At 44.6% G+C, this 21,504-nt stretch overlaps 1 protein-coding gene and 1 long non-coding RNA gene across 3 annotated transcripts in view; both read right to left on the bottom strand.

Moving 5' to 3' along the window:
* Positions 1-2,831: 2,831 nt before the first annotated feature.
* On the bottom strand, positions 2,832-4,874 carry LOC139777262 (uncharacterized). 2 transcript variants are annotated; one of them, XR_011719300.1, is made up of 4 exons: positions 4,457-4,874; positions 3,968-4,179; positions 3,172-3,362; positions 2,832-3,084 (listed from the first exon to the last, which is right to left on the bottom strand). It is a non-coding gene; the product is annotated as an uncharacterized lncRNA (long non-coding RNA). The 2 variants fall into 2 exon arrangements; XR_011719299.1 differs by having other exon boundaries at positions 2,832-3,362.
* Positions 4,875-19,270: 14,396 nt separating this feature from the next.
* The window catches only part of Vvl (ventral veins lacking), a 45,978-nt gene continuing 43,744 nt past the window's right edge, over positions 19,271-21,504 (bottom strand). The window contains exon 3 of the mRNA XM_071714579.1: positions 19,271-19,453. The gene's annotated coding sequence lies outside the window, so the exon portion shown is untranslated. The remainder of the gene's footprint in view (positions 19,454-21,504) is intronic.

Raw genomic sequence — 21,504 nt, 5'->3', positions numbered from 1 at the left:
ACCGTGCTATTAGCTGTTCTAAGACAGGTCTGGGAACCGATTCGGCCTACACCTGTCTCGAGGAATATTCTATTAAAATGATATGAAAATGATAAAGCGGTGATTAATGGTGGCGCGGTAAGGTGAAGGATTAAACGGCGGCAGCTCTACTGGCCGGCGCGGCTGCTACCAGATCGGTGAATGTGTAATGCTAATGTGAACTGACCGCTGAATATGAAAGCCTGTTACACACTGTGTTATTCAAGGAGCTAACTTTATTAAGCGTGACAAAACGGGACGCGCGCGCGCGCGTTTTATAGAAGAATGCAACTTGACATCTTACTAAACTTGCAAAACCGCATAAGTGAAACGTTTACCTACGCATTAAGAGAATTATAGCCGTAATAAAGCGTGCCGCGCAGCGTGTTATCAAAATTGTTCCTTTTCGCGAGAGGAACGTGCACCGGCCGTTAATTAAAAAGTGCGCCGTTTCGACGGCAATCAATATAAAGCATTGCGGATGGACACGGGAAACTCCGACGAACGTCTTTCGTAACACACGTATGCGTGCATTACATTTGCGGACTTGGGAACGTAACCAGTTTCCAGCCATCGATTAAGCCGTCACAACATTCAATTATTTGCGTTATCCCGGCGTCGCTAGTCGCAAAACCTTGTTATTATTAAAATTACAAAATCCATATTATTTCGAATAACGCTTGATTTCAAACGTGCATGTCGGTCATCGTATAAGGCATACAGAGTCGTGTCAATGAACGTCTTTCACGTGTCACTTTACACCTTATATTTCGAGAGACAGCCTTTTGTGTTGCGCGTTACTTTACCTCAATCTTCCTTCTCCGGTCATCATCTGCCGAGAAGCGTCTTGCGTTTTTAAAAAGAAAGCCGCGGCCAAAACTATCACCGACGCCAAATATACCGCCATAAAAAGATTTTCGGAGTATCTACAATAAATTTACGCGAAATTAGTCTCCACCAACGGTTCTCACCGTTTTATCCGCGATCCGTTATGTCCGCCAAAACCAGACGACTCGCGGATACTCGCGTGGGCGCGCCGCTTCTTCAGGTTGACGTGTATGTAGCGACGTCTGCGTGCGTACGTGTGTGTTTGCGCGAGTATGTGTATGAGTGTCGCGGTGAAGTCGGGTCAGCTAGGTAGAATTCTCACGTGTGTGGGTCAGACAGGGATTGCCGTTTGTAGCCCGAGGCCCCGAAACGCTGAAACGCGCGACGGCCCCGCTCCCTCCTCCCACCGGGAGGGTGCCGGACTACTCGGCACCGAAAAGCGGCGAGGATCTACCGCGACGGTGTCTGGCAGATACCTCTCTTGGCGTATATACATTTACATATATGAGCTCGCTTATTTGAAGGACACGTTAAAAATTCGGCGACGATTAAACGAGATGGCAGGACAAATATAGGTGGGACGAAACTGCAAACCGAATCGTACAAAATAATGCGGATGCAGTTTATGAGCTGACTCATAAATAAACAAGCTGGGCTCTTTAGTAACTCGCACGCTGCGTATAATGAAAATTACAACAACGTAATAATGAAAAGCATAAAAAGTAATTGTACACTCGTTAACAATTTTATGTTTAACGTGTGTGTGTGTGTGTGTGTGTGTGTGTGTGTGTGTGTGTGTACGTATGAGCCTGTCGGTGTACGCCGCCGCGCGTTATACGTTCGCCAATATTCGACCGCGTATGCCGGGCTTATATGTTTTACTCGCCACGAATACGGCATTCGATATGAGTGGCAAAATTTTAATTGAAACGCAATAGCGTTGCAGTTTTAATAAGCGACGGCGTTGCGCGTTGCGCCGCTGATGGTTTTGCGCGGTTATGTAAAGACATCCGTTATTAAAAAAATTAAATCAATAGAATCGTTATATTGATGCATCCCGTTCTCGTCGTCCCCGCGCGATAGTATTGCTATACGTGTCCATATTCACGAAATCATTTCCAATGCATTTAAATGCAGTATCAGATGTATGAAATGTGACGTATGTAACAGATTTTTAAGAATTAGTGCTTATTGTTAGGCGAATTGTATAGTAAATTGTAAAAATTACGTATGAAATACGTTAATCGTTGGCACACGGAGAAAAAAAATTATGTGTTATGCTGTATCAACAGCATTAATCTAATTGGAAATAATCTTGTTAATTTAATAACACTATTAGAATGAAACAATATACTTATTTTATTAAAAGAAATACTTATTTTATTAAAATAAAAGCATGATGTTTGAATTAACAAGATTATTTCCAATTAGACTAATGCAGTTGATACATCATTTTTGCAACCGTACATTAGTGAAATTCTGACTGGATTAACGGTTAAAAAATGCGACGCGCTTGCATTATTATATTTGGTTCGTACACATATACATCTAAGGTGTAAAAGCAAAAGCGGCGAAGGGATTTAATCTCTAGATTGAATCTAATTAAATTATCGGAGGATAACTGGTTTTTGTTATACTCTGCGACGCGAGTCGTCGCCGAGCGCTATCGTTAATCAGTGAAATTAATTGAAAACGAATGACTTTAATAAACACCAATGTATCCAACCAAGATAGTGAACAGTTACCTCGCACGATGAACGAGAAATCGGGGAAGGAAAATCTCTGATAATATCCATATCGGAAATTCGATGAAAGCGGAATACAGTGTACGCGAAAATCGCATCGTAATCAAAACATCCGACTTTTAAGCTCTCGATAAAAATTATACTTTTATTCGTTTAAGCTGATACTCGATTGCCATTTTCACGATTACAATATGAAAAATTGTAAAAACAGAGGAGTCTCAAATTTTACGCTCTCAAGAATTTCATGTTATAAAATAATTTGTTTATTCCAAAGTGTGCAACTTATCATTCGCGACTTACATCGCTGTTCTGACGCATTTCTAGCTCGTTATCTGCAGCCTGGCTGAAGTACAGAGAGCACTTACTTTCCTCGAGCAGAGACTTAATCCTCAAGCAGTCATCGCTCTCTTCGCGTTCGCGAACTCTCTCGATATCCTCGGAGTCGATTTTCATGCGGTGACAGAACGACGTTTGGGCATCATCGTTCTCGTACCTGACGGAGCGTAAAACGTGCCCAGATAACGAGAGTGGAAAGGACATTCCAGTAGTACGCCGTGCCAATGCGTAAGATTGAACTTACCGAGTAGAATGTTGCGACGAGTACGCTCAATAACGGATTTACGCTTTAAGCATCGACCGGTTTCAACGTCAACGACGCAAGGCGCGCTTCGCTTCAAGGATTTTAATTAGTGTGATCGATATGGACACTTTTTAAAAACCAACGTGATGTATTTCGTAAGACCACCGATTTATGTTGGATGTTTTCAGCGTCTAACATTGAAAGAGAAAGCAGAAACGTGAGACTATCATAATGCGCTTTTAAACGAGTCTTAAAAAAATACACGCATACACGTGTATATGTCTTTTACTTTATAAACATATAAAAACTATAAACAGCAAAAATAAAAAGGTATTCTTATATATTAACATTTTTAACGAAGTTTGAAACGCAAACGATTTAAATAAGTGTATAAATCTTTTTTTTTTTATATTTGCTGAAAGGAGAAGACGAAGAAGAATATATAAATGTCAAATAAACGGGGTTAATGTTTAGACGACATTCCTCATAAACCAGTTGGAATTACGCATTTCATCAGTATCGATGCCCGAGATGATAATTATATTCTTCCCGTTAATAACATATCGAGACAAGTAATCCACGTGTCTCGAGAGGCGGCATGATAAATCCAATCCGAGATCTCGATTCCTTTCACGATTCTTAGACGCACGAGGTGAATGACGAAATTGCACAACGGTAAGAAGCCAATAACACACCGCCTGCTCCCGATGTTTGCGCAGGTATTTAGAGTACGCCCCGGGAGTACCGCGAACGCGCGAAGGTTTGTGGAAAAAATTAAATAAGATTAACACTTAACAAATTAAACAAATTCCGCCATCGCGTATAGACGACCCGGCGGTGTGGACGAGCAAATATTGCGTCGATAAACATTCCCGCTTCTGAAAAGATCCGCTTGTCTCCTCGCTCTGCGGACTCCTCATCTTCGACCTCGTCTCGCCTTCTTCCTTCACGCTTTCCTTCGTCCGCGCCGTACGCATCGACTCGTGGATTGGCGCTCTTGACAGCCTGCTAGGAGAAGACAGACGACCTTCTTTCAAAACATGCAACCAGCCACGTGGACCTCGAGATCCACACGCCGATGGCAGCGTGTTTTCACTATACTAAATATAGATTCGGTTAAGTAATATTTATTCTCTCCAATTTTTAAATTTTTTTTCATGGAAAATTATTTATCATTTCATTATTTTCCAATGATATATCGATTGATCATCTCAGTTGCGAAACGACTCATATCCGATCCACGTAATATTTTACTATTATGTAAATATCATATATATATACTCACACACGCGTAGTTTGTGAAAAATATTGATCACACGTCGATCGGCTTCTTCAAAACAAATCTTATACAATCATTCAAGTACCGTACCTCGCGCCGCCCGTGGCTGTCATGAGCGCATTCGAGATCGCCGGTGTTCCAGGGAAAGCCGATCCGAGACGGAACGCTCGGCGGTGGACGGCAGCAAAAGAGAAGAGAACGATTCTGCAGCCTTTGCGAAAGCGTGCCGGTGCTCGGATCGGCAGACGACCGATTTCTCGAAACTAGGAAGTCTGGCGTGGCACACACGGCCGGCGTAATACGCGCGTATATACGTGCACATGAGAGTGTCGCGCCTAGACGCGCCGCGCCGGTCTCCGCGGAGCGAGAACCTTGTGGGAGACCGGTCGACGTGACTCGGTCTCTAAAAATAGCCGACTAGAATACTGCGAAAAATCACTGTTTTTACGATAATTACCGTCACTTAGTGCCGCAGCGCCTTTCATCCACTCTTAGGACCCGTTCACGCGAACCTGACGCGTTCAACGCTTCATCGGCCGAAGCTCGGCTTCACGACGACGTCGTCGCGCGAGACGCGCGCGTCAAATCTGCGGGCCAACTGTGTCTCGCCTTGCTATCTTTCCGTGATTCCCGTGATGACATATGAGAAAAAGTGGAAATATCAATGTTTCAAGATTATCGCGTGTATACGTTAAGGTTCATCGTTGATGTCACGTGACGGCGAGTCACGGTAGAATAATTATATCTAATCAAAGTGTTCGACGATTGAAAATCCTTCTGCTATCTTGATTATACCGCTATCTCAATAATCTCCGCGTTACTTGTAAATCTTTGATATTTACAGTTAGGAGACAGAGGAATAACGTGATGAGGTTTAAAGTTCACGGCGAGAGTCCCCTTCTCCCCCCCCCCCCGTGATCTTTTTAGATCGTTTAACGTTTGATAAGAGCGATGCGAAAATAGCATACTTGTTACAACGAACGTGTGATTTAGCGCGGGAACTCCTTTCTCTAGAAAACGTAGACGGGCACGGTTTATCAGGGCATGGTCAATGTATCAAGGATACAATCCTTTTACACCAGTCTGCGTTTCAGATCATAACGTGCCTGTTACAAAGGACAAAGTTCAAAACAGCGAGCGCGCGCTCTAATGCAGTCGGAAATATTCGGAAGGCCGAGAAATGGAGTTTGTTACTCTCTCTCTCTCTCTCTCTGTACAAGTGAAACATTTCGCGTGATGTCTTTACCGTACATACGCCGCAATGTTGAACCGTACAGGAGGTAACCTCCCGGTGCAACGTAACAACGTGTGTGGGCACGTGTGCACGGATCACAAAGGTCGCGCAATATAGCAGTATTCGGCCACCGCTTCTGTGGGCCCTGGGCTCGCCGTTCCCGCGGGCCCCCGTACGCGAGGGCGCATGGCACGTACGGGCACGCTCGTAGGGCCCCGCTCGCTTCCCTTTCCCGCAATCTCGCAAATCTTCCTCTCCGCGTCTCCTCCTCCCGCTACCTGGTCGCTCGCTCGTTCCGTCCTTCCAACACGGCGATTCAAATAAGTCTGCCGGATTTTATTCTTGTCTCTCGGATATTCTTTATAGCGCCGGGGCCCGGGGGCCCTCACCGCGCCGTCCGTCCGTCCCCTTCTTTCGCCCTCTCCCGCGCCTACGTTACACGCGCGCCATACATTATAAACGCAGGCAACGGTGTGTATGCGCAAAAGTACAAGGAGCGGAGGCCTACAAGTGAGGCCCCATGTTCGGGGCCTTACTTATTGGACAGTTTACACGCTGCACATTTTCATACTCCACGCGGTCCCACAGAGAGACATATTCACCGACCGCTATAAAACATCCCCTCGTCCCTCTCTCAAACATAACGTATTCCACTGACAGATTAAGTAATTATCTCTTCCACATCTCGTTACGTACATGTGTGAACTCAAAGTCTCTTAATTCACACAGAAATATACGCGATACGCGCAATCCGTGACTTCGACAATCGATAACGTACTCGGCGTACAGCAATATAATCAAACGGAGGCACGCTTCGTACAAGTCGTCTAATATTTTATCAACCGAAGCTTCCCTCGTACGTCATCACATTCGTATATCGCGATTAAAATCACGGACGCGACGGCCGAGAAGCATAGGTCCTGCGAGCGCAGATGGGAAAGATACACGTCTTCGATCCGCGTGGACTCTGCGGATGTATCGACCCCGAGGGCCTTACGGGGCCGCGGTTAAGGGGCCGGCATAAGTCTCCGGGAATAGCGGCTAATAATATGCGCGTGAAGTTTATTTCGCCAGTGGATTCATACGTCACGGCTTTATTGTGCGTCTCCGTTTCTCTCCGTGGGGCCCTCCAGAGGGATGGAGGGGGGAGGGGGGGCGAGAGAGGGGAGGAGAGATCCCGTGAGACGGCGTTTGCATGAAAATACGCCGGGTGATTGAGTACTTTAGAAAATTTAAGCGCTATAGATTACGCCCCGCGAGGGAAACAATATTGCCCGACGGTGGGCCTTTCGATCTGCCGCGCGAGCAGCCGTTACGACCGATATTCTTACGGACAGAAGAAACTCCGCGACGGTCGCTTCTTCCGTCGAAGAATCGAACGGGCAACAACGGATATTTGCATACGTAATTATACATAGGCATTTTTTATCGAGTATATGCCCGTGCCGCTTGGTAGCCAGATAACCTTTACTCCTTTTTTCCACGCGTACCAAATGAAACTTTGTAATGCCTAGGAACATATGCGTTTCGTAACAACGAATAGCCATTAATGGTGACACAATGGCAGGACAAAGAAAAGTATTTTCTTCTTTTTTAACGATAGGGGAGTGGATTATTCGATTTATATGGCTATTTGTCGTCCAATAGCTATATAATTTATCTCATGATATCATTTATAGCAATCGAGAGGCAATAATGAGTCATCAGTAGGGTTGTCTCCCAAACTATCATCGATAAAGGATTTATCTGGGTCAATCGGGGTTCCTCGGAGGGAAGCCGCGAATGGACCGAGCAATGTGCATGTGTGTTCATGTGTGGATGAGTCGAGGTGAAAAAGTATATATACTGGGGGAGAAAGAAACGCGAACACACGGCGATATCCTCCCCGCGGCGAGATCCGGTCGGACAGATGATTATCGGGTATATAGGAAATTGAAAGGGTGTCTAAGGAGGTGTCTAGGCACTACTCCGCGGGGGCGGTTTTCTCAACGGGGTGGCACACGGCTCGACTTATAGGGTCTTAAGGGCGTTCGGACGCGGACACCCACACGGAAAGATGGTGCTCGCCGATAGCCGTTGCCCACCACGGATAATAGGTTCTACGGGTTTCTTATAGTCCCGCAGAAGTCACCTATCTGCCTCTTCGACTGTCTTTAGCTTATCCTCGCTGACCGAACAAGGATAACCTCCGCCCTGCTATTTCCCTCCCGCTCTGTCCCTCCTGCGCGATCCTCTCTCCTTTCTTCTTCTTTCTTTCGATCAGGTGCACACCTCCTCGCGTTCCTAGATCGCTATCTGCCAAATCACTATCAATCATTCGGGTGATCCGGACACCGGATGCTCGGGGCCAATCTCCTGTAAGCCTTCTTCTTCTCGCTCCTCGCTCGCGATAAATAAATCGATCGATCGGCTTTAACGAGCCGTGCGAGGAGTCTCGCTGCGTGAACGAGCGAGAAGAGTTTATAAGCATTAGGCGCGACAAGAATCGAAAGTTCGTCGAAGAAACGTTGCTTGAGATATTCAATGCTTCAAAAACTCAATGATAGATCTTTATATATATATATATCTTCAACGTATATATAGACATATTAAAAATTGAAGAATTTGTTTTACTTTGGAATATGAATCCGCCGCGGGCTTTACAGCGAAATTCGTGAACTTCCGTACCGCCCCGCTCGGATCATCGATCATGCTCTCTAATGGTCAACGAAGGTCGGGACAATGCTCGCGACAGGGCTCGCCTCGTTCCCGGCGAAAAGCCGCGGGCCAAGCGAACGCGAAGCTCGTCAAATCGCAATTAGACGGACGATTTAAAAGAGATTTTTCACGATAATGATGATAGAGTACCGGGCACAGATCGTCCCCGAACTCGTTTCGTATCGCATACGCAGCACGTCCTTTTTTTCGCGGCGTTACGTAACGTCGCTTAATTAACAGTTTATCTATTATTAGCGACGTAACGTGTCAATGGCGCACTGTAAAGCGCGGATCACGCGAAAATTACACGCTATGTACTCACGCAAATCATTCTTGTGAAATGTGTTTTCTGACGTGCTTCCTAATGCGATTGTAAAATCGTAATAGCGAGCTCTTTTCTTAACTCTTTACATTCTGAATATGCATGACGACTAATTTTGAACTAGTTTCTCTATCGTTTACTCAGCATTATTATAAAATACCTAACCGTACAATTAGCGAACATGTAGAGAAAATAAGTAGAGAATTATTAAAAACGACTTAATGCTTTAGTTTATACGTTGAATAATCTTATACAGATGTCGAAACAGCTTCTATAATAATTTCTTAAATTCTGGGACACTCTCTCTTTGTATCTTATACATGTTAAAAGTATGAACGAGATTTGTGAAGGAATTATTATAGCAAACACGAGTGCGGAGATTAGGATGTTTAGGGAGCGCCGTAATTATTAATCCGCTCTTTGCGAGTTTCTTTATATCAGATTGAGATTATATTACGTTATGCGCAACGATCTGGGACGAAACCGTATCACCTCGTGCTTTTATCATTATCTCGCGTGCCGATAGTATCGGTATTTAAAGTATCTAAATTTAACAGTGCGACCGCACACGCAGACCGTTGCACATGTGGCACAACTTTTACCGTTAAACACACAGAACTGACGTTGATTACTACATGTCAAACATTATGCATGAATGATGAAGGAAAAAAAAAGAAAAATTGAATCGCTATCGAGACTAATATTTCCGGCACGTCGAACGGACACAAACTTTAAAACATGCGATCCAAAAGATAAATTAGCGATTGAATTACACGATTTACCACATGTGTATAAAAACTGGATTGGAAGATGCTAATCCACTTTTAAAACGAGGTATTCAATAGCTTACATTTATTGCTAAGTCAGAGCAAATAAGTCTGCATAAAAAAAATAATTGTACATAGATCTTGCTTGATAATGTTGAAGATTATTCTTATAAGATAAATTTCTTTTTAATGTTGTCACTAATCGACAGTGAAGTTCATATCATCCATCGCAGATTAAATACGTTTAACGTTAAACGCGCGTATTTGTGCCTCGCCATCCTTGTCGTACAAAATCGACATACATCACATACCCATAAAGTCGCGTCATTTTTAAAGGATAAATAAAACTCGGACCTCCTTCTAAATACCTTACCTTACGACAATCACTGGCAACTTCTTTAGCGCTTTATTCAGAAATAAAGATTCGCCGGTCGATAAAGGGCGTAGAACCGCACGAAGCGAACCGGCCGCGAATGAGTGCCGAATCAAATATCCCCATCGCCGACCATCGGCGATTTTACATCGTCGAGTTTTGCTCGAGCAGCTCCGCATCGGATGTGGACGTACGCGGCATATTGTAGCCGATAACCCACTTCGGCATCTGGAATCGGATCCGAGATATCCAAAACCCGATATCCGGGAAGGGAATGCGACGGCACGGGGGAGGTCGTCGTCGCTGGTAGGAGGCGAAAAAAAGCGTGCAGGCGGATACCTCGACGACCGACGGCGCGCGGTTGTCGGAATGCTCGTAAACTCGCGGGTTTAACCACCGCGTTGCATCGGCATCGCGGACTAAGTACTCGACGGGGGCACCAGCTCGAACCACGCTGTTTCGCCTACTCGCGTTCGCGAATTCGCACCGCGACGGAATACGCAACCCTTATTTTTGCCTCGAGAACGTGCGTATACCCGCACGATAGGTGCTCAAGGTATCCGTCTGATGTCCCGGCTGTTCCCCTCAGTGGACGGCCCCTGTCGGGCCGTACTCTCCCGTCGATGAATAAAAGACGAACCGGTATGTGGTCGCGAAAATTACAAGCCAGTATATTAAAAGTCGCGGTGTCCTGTACCTGTGGACAGAGGTCCGCAAAACTGTGCCAACCGCTTAATTTACGACGGGAACGGGCGCGTCGCCGATAACGAACGGAATTTCGCGACACGCGAAATTTTGAAGGACCCGTTTTACACGAGTTTGACCTGGGTCCTGACGAATGAATCGGCAACGAAAACAAAATAAGTAAAACAGAATAAACAGAATTGGCACACATGTTTTATTAATTTATTTAAATACGTTTTAAGATATATAAGTTTATTTAAATTTATTAGAATTTTTTTCAATAATTTTGTACATATTAACATATTAATTGCTTGATAAAATAAAATTATCATAAATACCTAATGTGATCACTAATTACTTTTATAACAGAAGTGATTTACATAAGTATAAGTTTCTCTTTCTCGAATAATCGCCGAATCTTTTTACAGAATGAATCTGATACAATCTTTTCAACGTGAGCAGAGTACGTTCGGAAAACGCTGTTATCTCATGAGATCCATTCAAGCAGATTTTTCCATGGGCGTCCCATCGATTCTATCTCTCGGTGGACCCGTTCCACTATACAAGAATACTCAACCGATCTCAAGATTCTCTGTAAGTCGAATCATACTGTAGGTTCGAATCAATGACACCGCGAAAAAAGCAATCGTTCCCCGCTCTTTCCGGCAGCTGCTGAAGAAGAAGAAAACGAAGAAGAAGAAGAAGTCCTCGAGTTCCACGTAAAAACGAGTTTCACCGTGTGTCCGGTTTGGCAACACCGAATGGTCCATTCACCGTTAACCCCTGAGATAGGTTTGCGGGAGCTCGAAGATCACACCGGAATCTATACGGGCGAGGAGGAAGGCGGAGGGGAACAAAACTTGTTATTCCCTAAAACCGAAGTCCCTGGTCGAACATACGAGCGTACGATGATACCTGTACGTATTCCTCTCTACCCTCCTTCCCCCGTTCTCCATTCTTTCCTTCTCTCTTTCTCTTTCTCTCTATCGATCCTTCTCCGTCTTCCAGGCCGTCTCTTCGCCCGATATGGCCGGGCGTATCGTTGCGCTCGGTTACCAAACTGGACATAAATTAATCCCGTCAAATGTCCTCATTCGTTATCCGATCCTGGGAGTCCCCCCTGATCCGTTCTCTCGGGCACCGCTAAGCAAGGTTAATCTTAACTTATAGGTATGAGGCTTGCGTAAGGCTGTACCCGACCGACTACCTGCTCGCAGCGATGCCCGTTCGCCCGATCGTCTGCCGGAACCACCACCACACCCCGGCACCTCTCTCGAAAAACCTTATACGCACCTGAATCTAGCAAAGTGGCACGAATTTCTGAAATACCAGGCAAGCACCGATAACCGCGATAAATGATCCTGTCTCTATACATTAATCGACGAGATAAGCTAATTAAATTTCAGTGTAAAAACTTATACTCTCTTCCTTCATAAAACATTCGATAAATCGTGTACCTGGCTGTAGTTCGAAATCTCACTGATCATTCGATAAGTGAAGGACTCGATCCGAAAGACGGCTGTAATGCTAACAATTTTTTTCTAGATAAGATTAACAAAATATCCCACAAAATCTTGAAAGTACAACATACATATAGTTTCTTAATTGTATGTATAAAAAATTAATGTAATCGTATGAGCTACAATAATCTATCTTCATTAAGTCTTACAGTTAAATTTCTGTATGCCTAATTGACCGGAAAGAAATCGACACTGAATCACGGTTTGAGAATAGTACAAACCCACCATAAAAATGATGCAACAATGAAATACAACCGCAGTACCCAAAGTACGATTAAGGATATCGAGTTACCGGTTTCACGGGAGTCACCTTATCTGGTATTCAATCACGGAGTGTGTCGCAGTTTGATGATCGTTCGATCGCGCTCGTGAATGATTTTGTCTCCAGAAATGGCCAGTACGAACATTTGTAAAAGGAGGACGCGTTGGAAGTAGTACCAATGTTAATGGCAAAAAAAAGGCGAATTTCCGCAAATGGATATCGGCGAATAAACGTCCATTATACCGACAACAAACGTGAAATAGAAGCGACATGTCGTTACTTGCGTGTCAACAAGTTAACTGTCAGCCGATCGCGTATATTACAAGCGAAATAAACTCGGAAAGAATTAAATGAAAATCGCGCGTGTGTAGATGTATCCCCCCACAAAAAAATAAGCAACCCTTCAAAGCAGAAGTTTCAAGAGACACATAATTTGTGGTACGGCGACCCCGCGAAAGGACGAGCATTAACTACACCCTGAGCTATTGTTCCGTTTCATTTCAGGGCGCCATGGGCACTCACACCCCCATCGAAACGTACGTGGGGATAACGCATCCCTATACCAGGAGTACGCTCGAAGTTATCTCGTGCTGGCTATAAAACAATACTGCTCTGTTACAACAAGAGAGAGAACATATTGCAGTTATTGTTGGAAGGGTAGGTTTTGCCGTATGAACATGAATTTACTCGGTCATCGGTCTGCTATGCTCACATGATTAACATTAATATACAATTTAAAAAATTCCTTAGATCTTTAATATATTAAATTCTTTGAAACTTGTGATTACCTTGTGCGAGTCATATCGCGAAAAAATTTTTCGACAAGAGATGAATATATTGCGGCTTCCCTCTTTTGATTTTTTTTTCTTTTGAGCACCTCAAACATATGTACGATAAATTCTATCGATCAATCGTTAACGAGTCGTGTCGACGATAGCGTCATTTAAACTTCGCACCATCTTCGTGAAAAGACGGAATTCCGCCTCAACATTTTCGTTCGTATTTTTCACTGCAATACAGAGCAAAAAAAAAGAAGAAAAAGAGGTGAAATATCGAGTGCCTTCGGTACCTCTGGCACTTTCATCCCTTCGTGATCGCGCGGCGCCGGTGGATTCAACCTATTCCAGAATCTCCCTGAGGTTCTGGTACGACGGGGTGTCTCGCGATTTATGCAAAATGGTACGTAGCTCCCTTGGGAGCTTCTCAGCCTGGTCGACCCTCTATCTAACACGTGCGCAACCGTGGCGTGCCGGGGGCCCCCTCGGTGCCACCCTCCCCCTCCTCCCCCCGTTTTCTTTTTCGTGGCTTGCGCTCGTCGGGAGGTCGATCTCGGGACAGAAGGGGCCCTTCGTACCTTACGGACGCGTTTCCTATGTATTTTTTGAGCGAACGTGCGAGGAGCGACTGAAGAAACGAATGCTTGCTCCTCCCGACCCAGATGTTTCGGGAGTTCTTTCAGCCTCCGAAATTCCTGTAGCAAGTTAGATAACGTAGCGGCGTGATGCACGACGAAACGGCTGTCCGAATTAGCCTATTCAATTGGGACTTCACGATTGTGGCTTCAATCGCGATGCGTTTTGCGATTTGAATTGACTCTCTCGCGCGAACAGTTGGAAAAAGAATGAAAAGAATTATCAAAATTCTAAGAATTATTTCGTGCAAACGATTATACGTTACTATACTTATGTTTATCATTAAACTTAATTATAAAATGCACATTAATATTAGGAAAAAAGATTGAAAAATTTTAAAAAGGTAAGCAATTATACAAATACCATGCAATGTAAAGCATTTTTAAATTGTAAGTGATATGTAGCACGTGTCCGTAGAAGCTTTCATTCTCATCGAAGGGTGTCGGAATAAATAGGCACTTACGAGCCGGATGATCGAGAGGGACCGTGGATCATTTAATTTAATTACCTCGCGGGGGTTAATAGAAGAGATAAAGGTGGCTGCGCTCACAGGCTGGATATTATACATCGTGGCCGAGTGTCGCTCTACAGGACCCTCCAAAAATAAATCCTGCCTTTCTGACAAATGCGGGGAGTATTTTGATCCCCCCCCCCTTTCTCGCCATCTCGTCGTTAAAAACTTTCGCATTATTTCACTCCGAGTAAGACATCGGAGCAACTCGATGGAGATGTGAGAATGATCTACTCTATGTATAAGTTGAATCTTTATTAAAATGGGTTTCGCAAAGTGGATAATAACATCAGTCTCTACAAAGCTTTTCTACATCATCTTAAACGCTGTTTCTTACGTTTAAATCAATTTTATTTTTTAGATCAATAATTTCCTTGAAAAAAATATTACAAAATATATATTATCTATAAAATAATAATCTGTAAAATAATATATTATATACAATAGATATACTTTATAAAGAAGAATAGGTTTTTTTTAAATATAAAGTGTGCTGGGACATTATAGGTAGTATTGGCTAGGCTGACCCTCGTTCCAGAAGTCAGCGGCGATTTAATTTCATAAACCGCAACTGTTGCCTCTATTTAGTTCGAATGGGAGTGCGACTAATAGTTATGATCCCCGCGTCAGATTCTTAATCGAGTTCTTCCCCTCTGGCTGAAATCGCAGCCTGCGGTCGATAACGTCAATAACGTTAGACATGAAAATTGCGTTATATTTTCGTCACAGTATTATATATTTTAAACATTTCCAAGAATTATAAGAAGGAGATCGAAGAAATCGTAGACGTTCCCTATTTATTAAGCCACTCCTCTAGCAGTACGAATTCTTCGGCTGTTCTTGCGACACTCATCGTTTCGAAAATTCGCTGGATTAATTTAGACGTCATATTTAATCCAAAATCCGGTCTCTCGAGCTGCTTCGCCATGTCCATGATGGATCTCAGTTTCTCCTTCGATAATTTCGACGGGCGGTCGCATTAACGACATCCCGATGATACGTCGGGGGGGAGGAGAGGAGGGGGGAGAGCGGGAGTCAGTTCAACAGGAAGGGAAGAGCGAGGAGGAGGAGGGACGGTTCAGTGTGCCGCGCGGATGTCTCCAGCATTGTATGCAGATGAAGAAGGCAGGGCGACAATGACTCGGGACGACGGTCGGGGACCTGGGCCCGTTCGTCTTGAACCGAAAGAAATCCATCCGCCACGAAAGGGGTGTCGCGGGGCTCGGCGGAGGGCTCGACGGAGGACGGGGAGGAGGCTGCCTGCTTTGGCTCGTGGCTTGGCACCAGCGTTGCTCGCCCTCCTCCCGGTACCTCCTTCCAGACACGCTTATGTACTACGCGTCCATACATTAACATGTCATCATCGTGTAGAAACCGAGCTGATCGAGGTGAACCTTCTCCTCTCCTCCCCCCCTCTTTCCCGCCCCCTTTGCCAGGTCGTGCTCGTCCAAGGCTCGCAAGTCGAACGTGCCGTCGTCATCAGAGACCCAGAGACGTGACGCCCTCCCGTGAAGACTTGCCTCTCGAAAGTCTCTCCTCTCGCGCGCGGATTCAGCCGGCCTCTTCTTCGTGGGCGTTTCGTTTGCTCGCGCTGGATATCGCGGGCAATTCGTCACGGAAATTCGTGCCGGGCCGTTTTATAGACGGAATAATTACTTTAAGGCCCTGCGCGCGCGCGCGCGCCTGCCCGTCGGCGTTGTCCTTTTTGCGACGGCCAGTCGATTTGTCTGCGGCGAGTCCGTCCTACCTAAGCGCGAACTCAGCGTCCGAAATTATACGTCTCTATTCGAAGCGATTATTATATGACTGCTGAACTTACACGTCAAAATTAATTTGAAAGAAAATTTTGATAAATACGTAATTTACTTTTTTGCTGACGAGCAAACGGAGCGATCATCACTGGTCACCGATGACGTATAAAAATTCACGTGGTCACGCGTGATTCGAATCGCGAATGCGATCTTTCCGACCTTTCCTTACGCGATGCAAATAAAGGATATCTCGGCGCGACAAGACGAGAGAAGTCGGCGTCGGTGCCGAACGTCGTTTTTAACGGAACGGAACGGACAGCGGAATCAAACCTTGGAAAATCGTTTACGAGAGAATTTCAGAATCGCGAAGGGAGTTCGAACCATTCCAGCCGGTCGATATGACTCTGGGGGTTGTTTGGCAGATACACGTACACACAGGTACGTACCCGACGGCCCTTCCGTGCCAGCTCTCGTAACGGAAAAGAGGTATATAGACCAGGCGTTGGATGCGTTGGTGGTGGTGATGGTAGCGATGGTGGTAGCGGCGGCGGCGGCGGCGGCGGCGGCGGCGGTGGCGGCGGTGGTGCAGGAAGGGCTGGATTGGTAAACCGGTCACGTAATGCACGGCGATGAATGGACCCGCCGAGTCGAGCCCAAAGCCGGGAATTGGCTACTGGGCATACCACCGACCATCTACCCCACTGCGTCAGCTTTAGCCACCCCACGGCAACGTAAAATTACAAAGAGGTGCTCAAACCTGAGCTATCTGCCGCGTATCTGCCGTCACGCAAAAAGAGACGGTGGGTCGCTGCGAAAATTTCGAGGGCGACGCGTATATTTCGTTTTTTTGAAAAAAAAAAAAAAAAGAGGGGAAAGAAGACTGACGCGATGCGACGTAATCGATCGATTACACCGTGAAACGTACGGAAACTGCGTTAAATAATGAAATAACTTGAGCCGCTGTACGTGTAATGCAAATTTAAAATTATAAAACCACCGCAGAAATCTAAATTAGATCCTTTTATATCAGATTACCGTAATTATTACTGTAATTATTACTGTAATAGCTTATACTTGATCAATTTTTTTAAGACAATTATAATTTAGTAAATTTTAAAAGAACATTAGTAACTTCAACTATAATTTAAACTAAAGCAGGCATTGTCCTGCATATTCAAACCACTTGCCTCATTGCAACCACTTTAATCACTTCTCAGTAAATGCAGAATTGGTATAATAACGCCCATATCTCATAACAGTTTATATGTAAATAGGCAAAGAAAATAAATAAAACATAATAATTTTATTAACATGGAAACATTTTCTATATCTTTTAAATTAATTTTTTTTGTTTTCGTTGAGACGATATTATCTGTATACTAATATCAAAATGCAATGAACGAACAATGTATCACACATAATCGCGCAAAGTCAGACATTTGATGTTGAACGTACCACGATTACGAGCCCGACTGCGTCAGCTCCAGTCAGCTCTCTTAAGACTATAAAAAAGGCGCTCAAGCGGATAATCTTGCTTTATTTTTAGACCAAGTGTTGCAAAATATCCTGCGCGCGGTCCACAATCACCCCTCATCGCGACGATATATTTTTCTTTAATTATTCACACAAGAAACTATCTTCAATTTCACATCTGTAATATACAATAAAACATTTTTACTTACGGACTTGGGCCGGCGATTCATGAATGACACGTTCGGAGAGATTTCGAAAGGTCGCAGGACGGCGTTATTCGTAATCAGGATTCCATTTGCGGAATTCTCTCGGGCCTGGCTCCTCGTTGTCATACCGTAGAGATCGTCCTCTCCCAGCTCGGACTTGTCGGCGAGAGCCGAACGCGCGTACCCCCGTACGCGCGGGTACTCCTGGACCCCCCTTATGCAATCTACAGCAAGCCTCTGATCTGCCATAAAGTCATTTCATAACCCATCCCGAGGGTTAAGTACCCCTCGAGTCCCAAATCCCGAGTTAAGTGCGAACCCACCGAGAGCTTCAAACTTTCACGACACGATCTCTGGTCTCTTTCCTTCCCTCATTTCCCCGTCCGCCTTTCGCCTACCTTCGGTGTTATCTTTTGACAATTAAAGCTACAAAGCTGATACTCACTGAAAAGTTGTTTAAAAAGCGGCGCGGTCGATTATTTCTGCAACTTGCGACAAACCGCGATAAGTTCTCTTTCTTATCTCGAAATAAGTAAGTAGATTTTTATATCATTAATACGTCAGGAAATTTAAATACATATTTCCATGTCATTGTTAGAAATTTAATTAGAGCTTAGATTAGTTTGACCTTTCATATTAAGCTGTATGCCCACTGTTGAGATAAAAATTGTGATGAAAATACCAATTCTCTCTAAGGAATTGACGTATTCTCTGTCTGCGAATAATACGACGTATTAATTTTACGATTCGACGGATAGCACCTGAGATTTTCATCTACGATTAATCTCGACACTGACGTCCAGCACTATTACGCGAAGCCGAAGCCTGAACAAGACCGTGCATAAATTACAGGCTGTCTCGTAACGCGTTCGCGACGCAACGGGTTCCCGGCAGCTCGGGAGGAGAAGAAAAAACGCGGTGACACTTGCGTCGGAATTAAAAAGTAAAAGCTCGTTATAAATCAAACGTCTTGTCAGCGGGTGTGGCGGCTGGCCTTTAAGCTGCCGCGCGGGAGGGAGAAGGAGGAGGAGGAGGACGGTGGTAGTCGGGGTGAAGGCGAAAACCCTTTCGTTAATTGCGCATCGCAGATGCCGGGCTATTGCAGGCGCTCTTTACGAGCCACTCTTCCCTCCCCGGTGCACCCGGTGAACGACCGTGGAAAAAAGCTGAGCTTCTTTGTAGCCGAGGAAAAGTTCGGGCCGTAAGCTCCGAAAGTGCCTTTAAAAGCGATTACGACCGTGCCTCGTAATCGTAACACGATCCGTTTACCGCGCGGAAAAGAGAGGAAGAGGAATTAAACGTGTTCGACAAATTTTTCACGGGACGCGTAAGTTCAGCGCCAAATTCCGAATGACTTCGGACGACTAATTAAACGGTGACTCGATGATTCGAATGAGACTTTGTCCTTGGATCGCAGCGGTGAAGTAATCTTGTCACGACTTTGACATTTTTCCTGAGTTACTTTTGGACTTTGTTAATTTGGCAATCCGATTAACATTAGAGATCTGAATCGACATACGATTCGTTCAATCATCAGAACTTGTATCCATTCGTATTTTTAAGTGCTTGGAACGTGGATGTTTCCTCGGAAGAAAGCGAGACGGCAAATATACATAAAATAATGTATTTATTATAATACCCCACTTCGCTACAGCGATTAACATTGATTTAACACAACGTATACCGTAATTCTATATAATTATGTATTTCCACACACTGACACGATGCCTGGCTGGGACTGGATTCTGGAACGATTGCTTGCAGGAGGACGATGCGAGACAACTCTGTAAGCTAAAACACAAAGGCAAATGCTCTTATTACGGAGGTGCTCGAGTATGGCCGGCGCTCGATTATTTTCGCGGCGAATTGGCGCATGCTTTGGTATATGGAATCGTGAATATTTCTGCAACGGTGACGCTTTAGCTCATTACCGTCCCGCGGCACGACGCGGGGGAGGCGCGCAAATAAAAAAGCGCGCGAGATCGAGCAGTTACGGGACCCCGAGATGTCGTCTTCGGGGGGTCCGACGGGAGAGTCGGTGGATATCTAAAGCGAGATCTCTTCTTCGCGGAGGAGGCTGCTGGCGGCGGTGGAGAGAGAGAGAGAAGGTGGAGGAACCCTGGAGAAACGTTATTAATTGGCTACACGATAAAACAGTGTTAGTCCCCATTCGCTGTCCTTCGGCCGGACCCCCCTTGGCTTCCTCCTAAGATATGGGGCCACGCGACTTCCTCGCGCGCATGTGCGCGTGTGTACGTGCGTGCGTGTATCGCGAAGCTGGAGGTCCCGTGAGAATTACGAGGAAAAAGGAATCCCGGGGACGCCGTGCGCGCGCGACGGACGGACAACTCGTTTCCGGCGAAATTCCTCGCGCTGCAAAGAAACACGACACGCACGATCTTCTTATACCTCCCCGACAAAAATTATGTTCGTGCATCGAATTGCGTCTAAAAAAGGTTACTATTTAATCGGACAACTAGACGTGAACACAAGTACGATCTCCTCTTCCATTACCGGAGCTGCGAAGATTTTTTTTTAAACAGAACAATAATTTTTCTATATGTACCGTAATTGCGGACAATATAGTGGGAAACTTCAACTCGTAGAAAAACTGTTGCGTAAGAGGTTTATTACTAATTAAAATTAATTTTTTATTATTTGAGACTATCTCATGACGTGGCACATCATAATCTTCGAGTTGCAGTGCGTATAATGCAATTGCCGCTAATCGCGGAGGAGACGAATTATTACGATAATTATCGAATGGAAATTAACGCGTACCACGATTCACATGCGCACACATTAACATTATTGAGCGTTAATTAAAAAGGCTACTGGACATATATGGGTCACTCTCGGTGTAAGAAGTCCTTGATTTGATATAATCCAGGTGCAATCAGTAATATGATAATAAATGCTTCGCATTTATTCGAATATTTATACGATGATAAATGCGAGATAACAGCAAGATAACAAGGATAATACATGCAATCGAGAATAAAGTCCCTTTTTTCAAATTTTATTTTCCATTTTTATTTTTTTTTATCAAAACATCCTTGACTGCCGTGATATCGATATCTCCTACCGTTTACCAATAAAATCTCATTTAGATTTATTCTCAATCGTTAAATATCATACATGTTCCATATCCTTAAATAGTGCAACTCGAATTTATCAAATAAAAATCTGCCATTAAGGAAGAGAGCATGCGTAAACACGTGCTCAAGTATTACATTGAGTATCATGTGCGTGCGTTTCGCATCTCGCATCTCTCTCTCGGCTCTCATTGAGATTATTCCTTCTATTAATGTGCCATTAATTAAGGAGCGCGTGGAAAACGAGCGACGCGAAACGCGAGAGATACGAGCGTATAAGATGCGAGCGGCGATATACACGGTCTAGTTCGATTTTAACGTGGAAAATGGAAGAATAGTACGCCGCGCGGCGGCACCAGGGGAATATATTCAAGATCCGCTGTTCTCTTATCCGCTTGTATCTTATCCGCCCCTTATAGCCCTCTTTCTCTATCTGTCGTCCCCCATGATTTTTTTTCCTGTTCTCTGCTTGCTACGCGACTTTCTTTCTCTCTTTCTCTTTTTTCCACCGTTCTATTCATGCTCTTCCCTTTTACATCGGCAGTGTCTTCGCTTCACCCGTTATACACATACACCCGTTGTCGATAGGGTACATATATCACATGTGTTTGGTGCACCTATCGTTTCTCCTCCTCTCCTCCTCTATTTCCCTATCTCTCCCTCTCTTTCTCTCACCTTCCCTCTTTCTTTTTTTATTTCTCCCATATCGGTGCGTGCATTCGTCCGCAGTTGTTGTTGCTGTTGTTG

The sequence above is a fragment of the Temnothorax nylanderi genome, unplaced genomic scaffold (assembly GCF_030848795.1).
Source record: "Temnothorax nylanderi isolate EJ_2023f unplaced genomic scaffold, tnyl_v1.0 TNYL_tig0142_pilon, whole genome shotgun sequence".
NCBI lineage: Eukaryota > Metazoa > Arthropoda > Insecta > Hymenoptera > Formicidae > Temnothorax > Temnothorax nylanderi.
The sequence above is the reverse complement of the archived record's forward strand: the minus strand, read 5'-3'. Positions and strand labels throughout refer to the sequence as shown.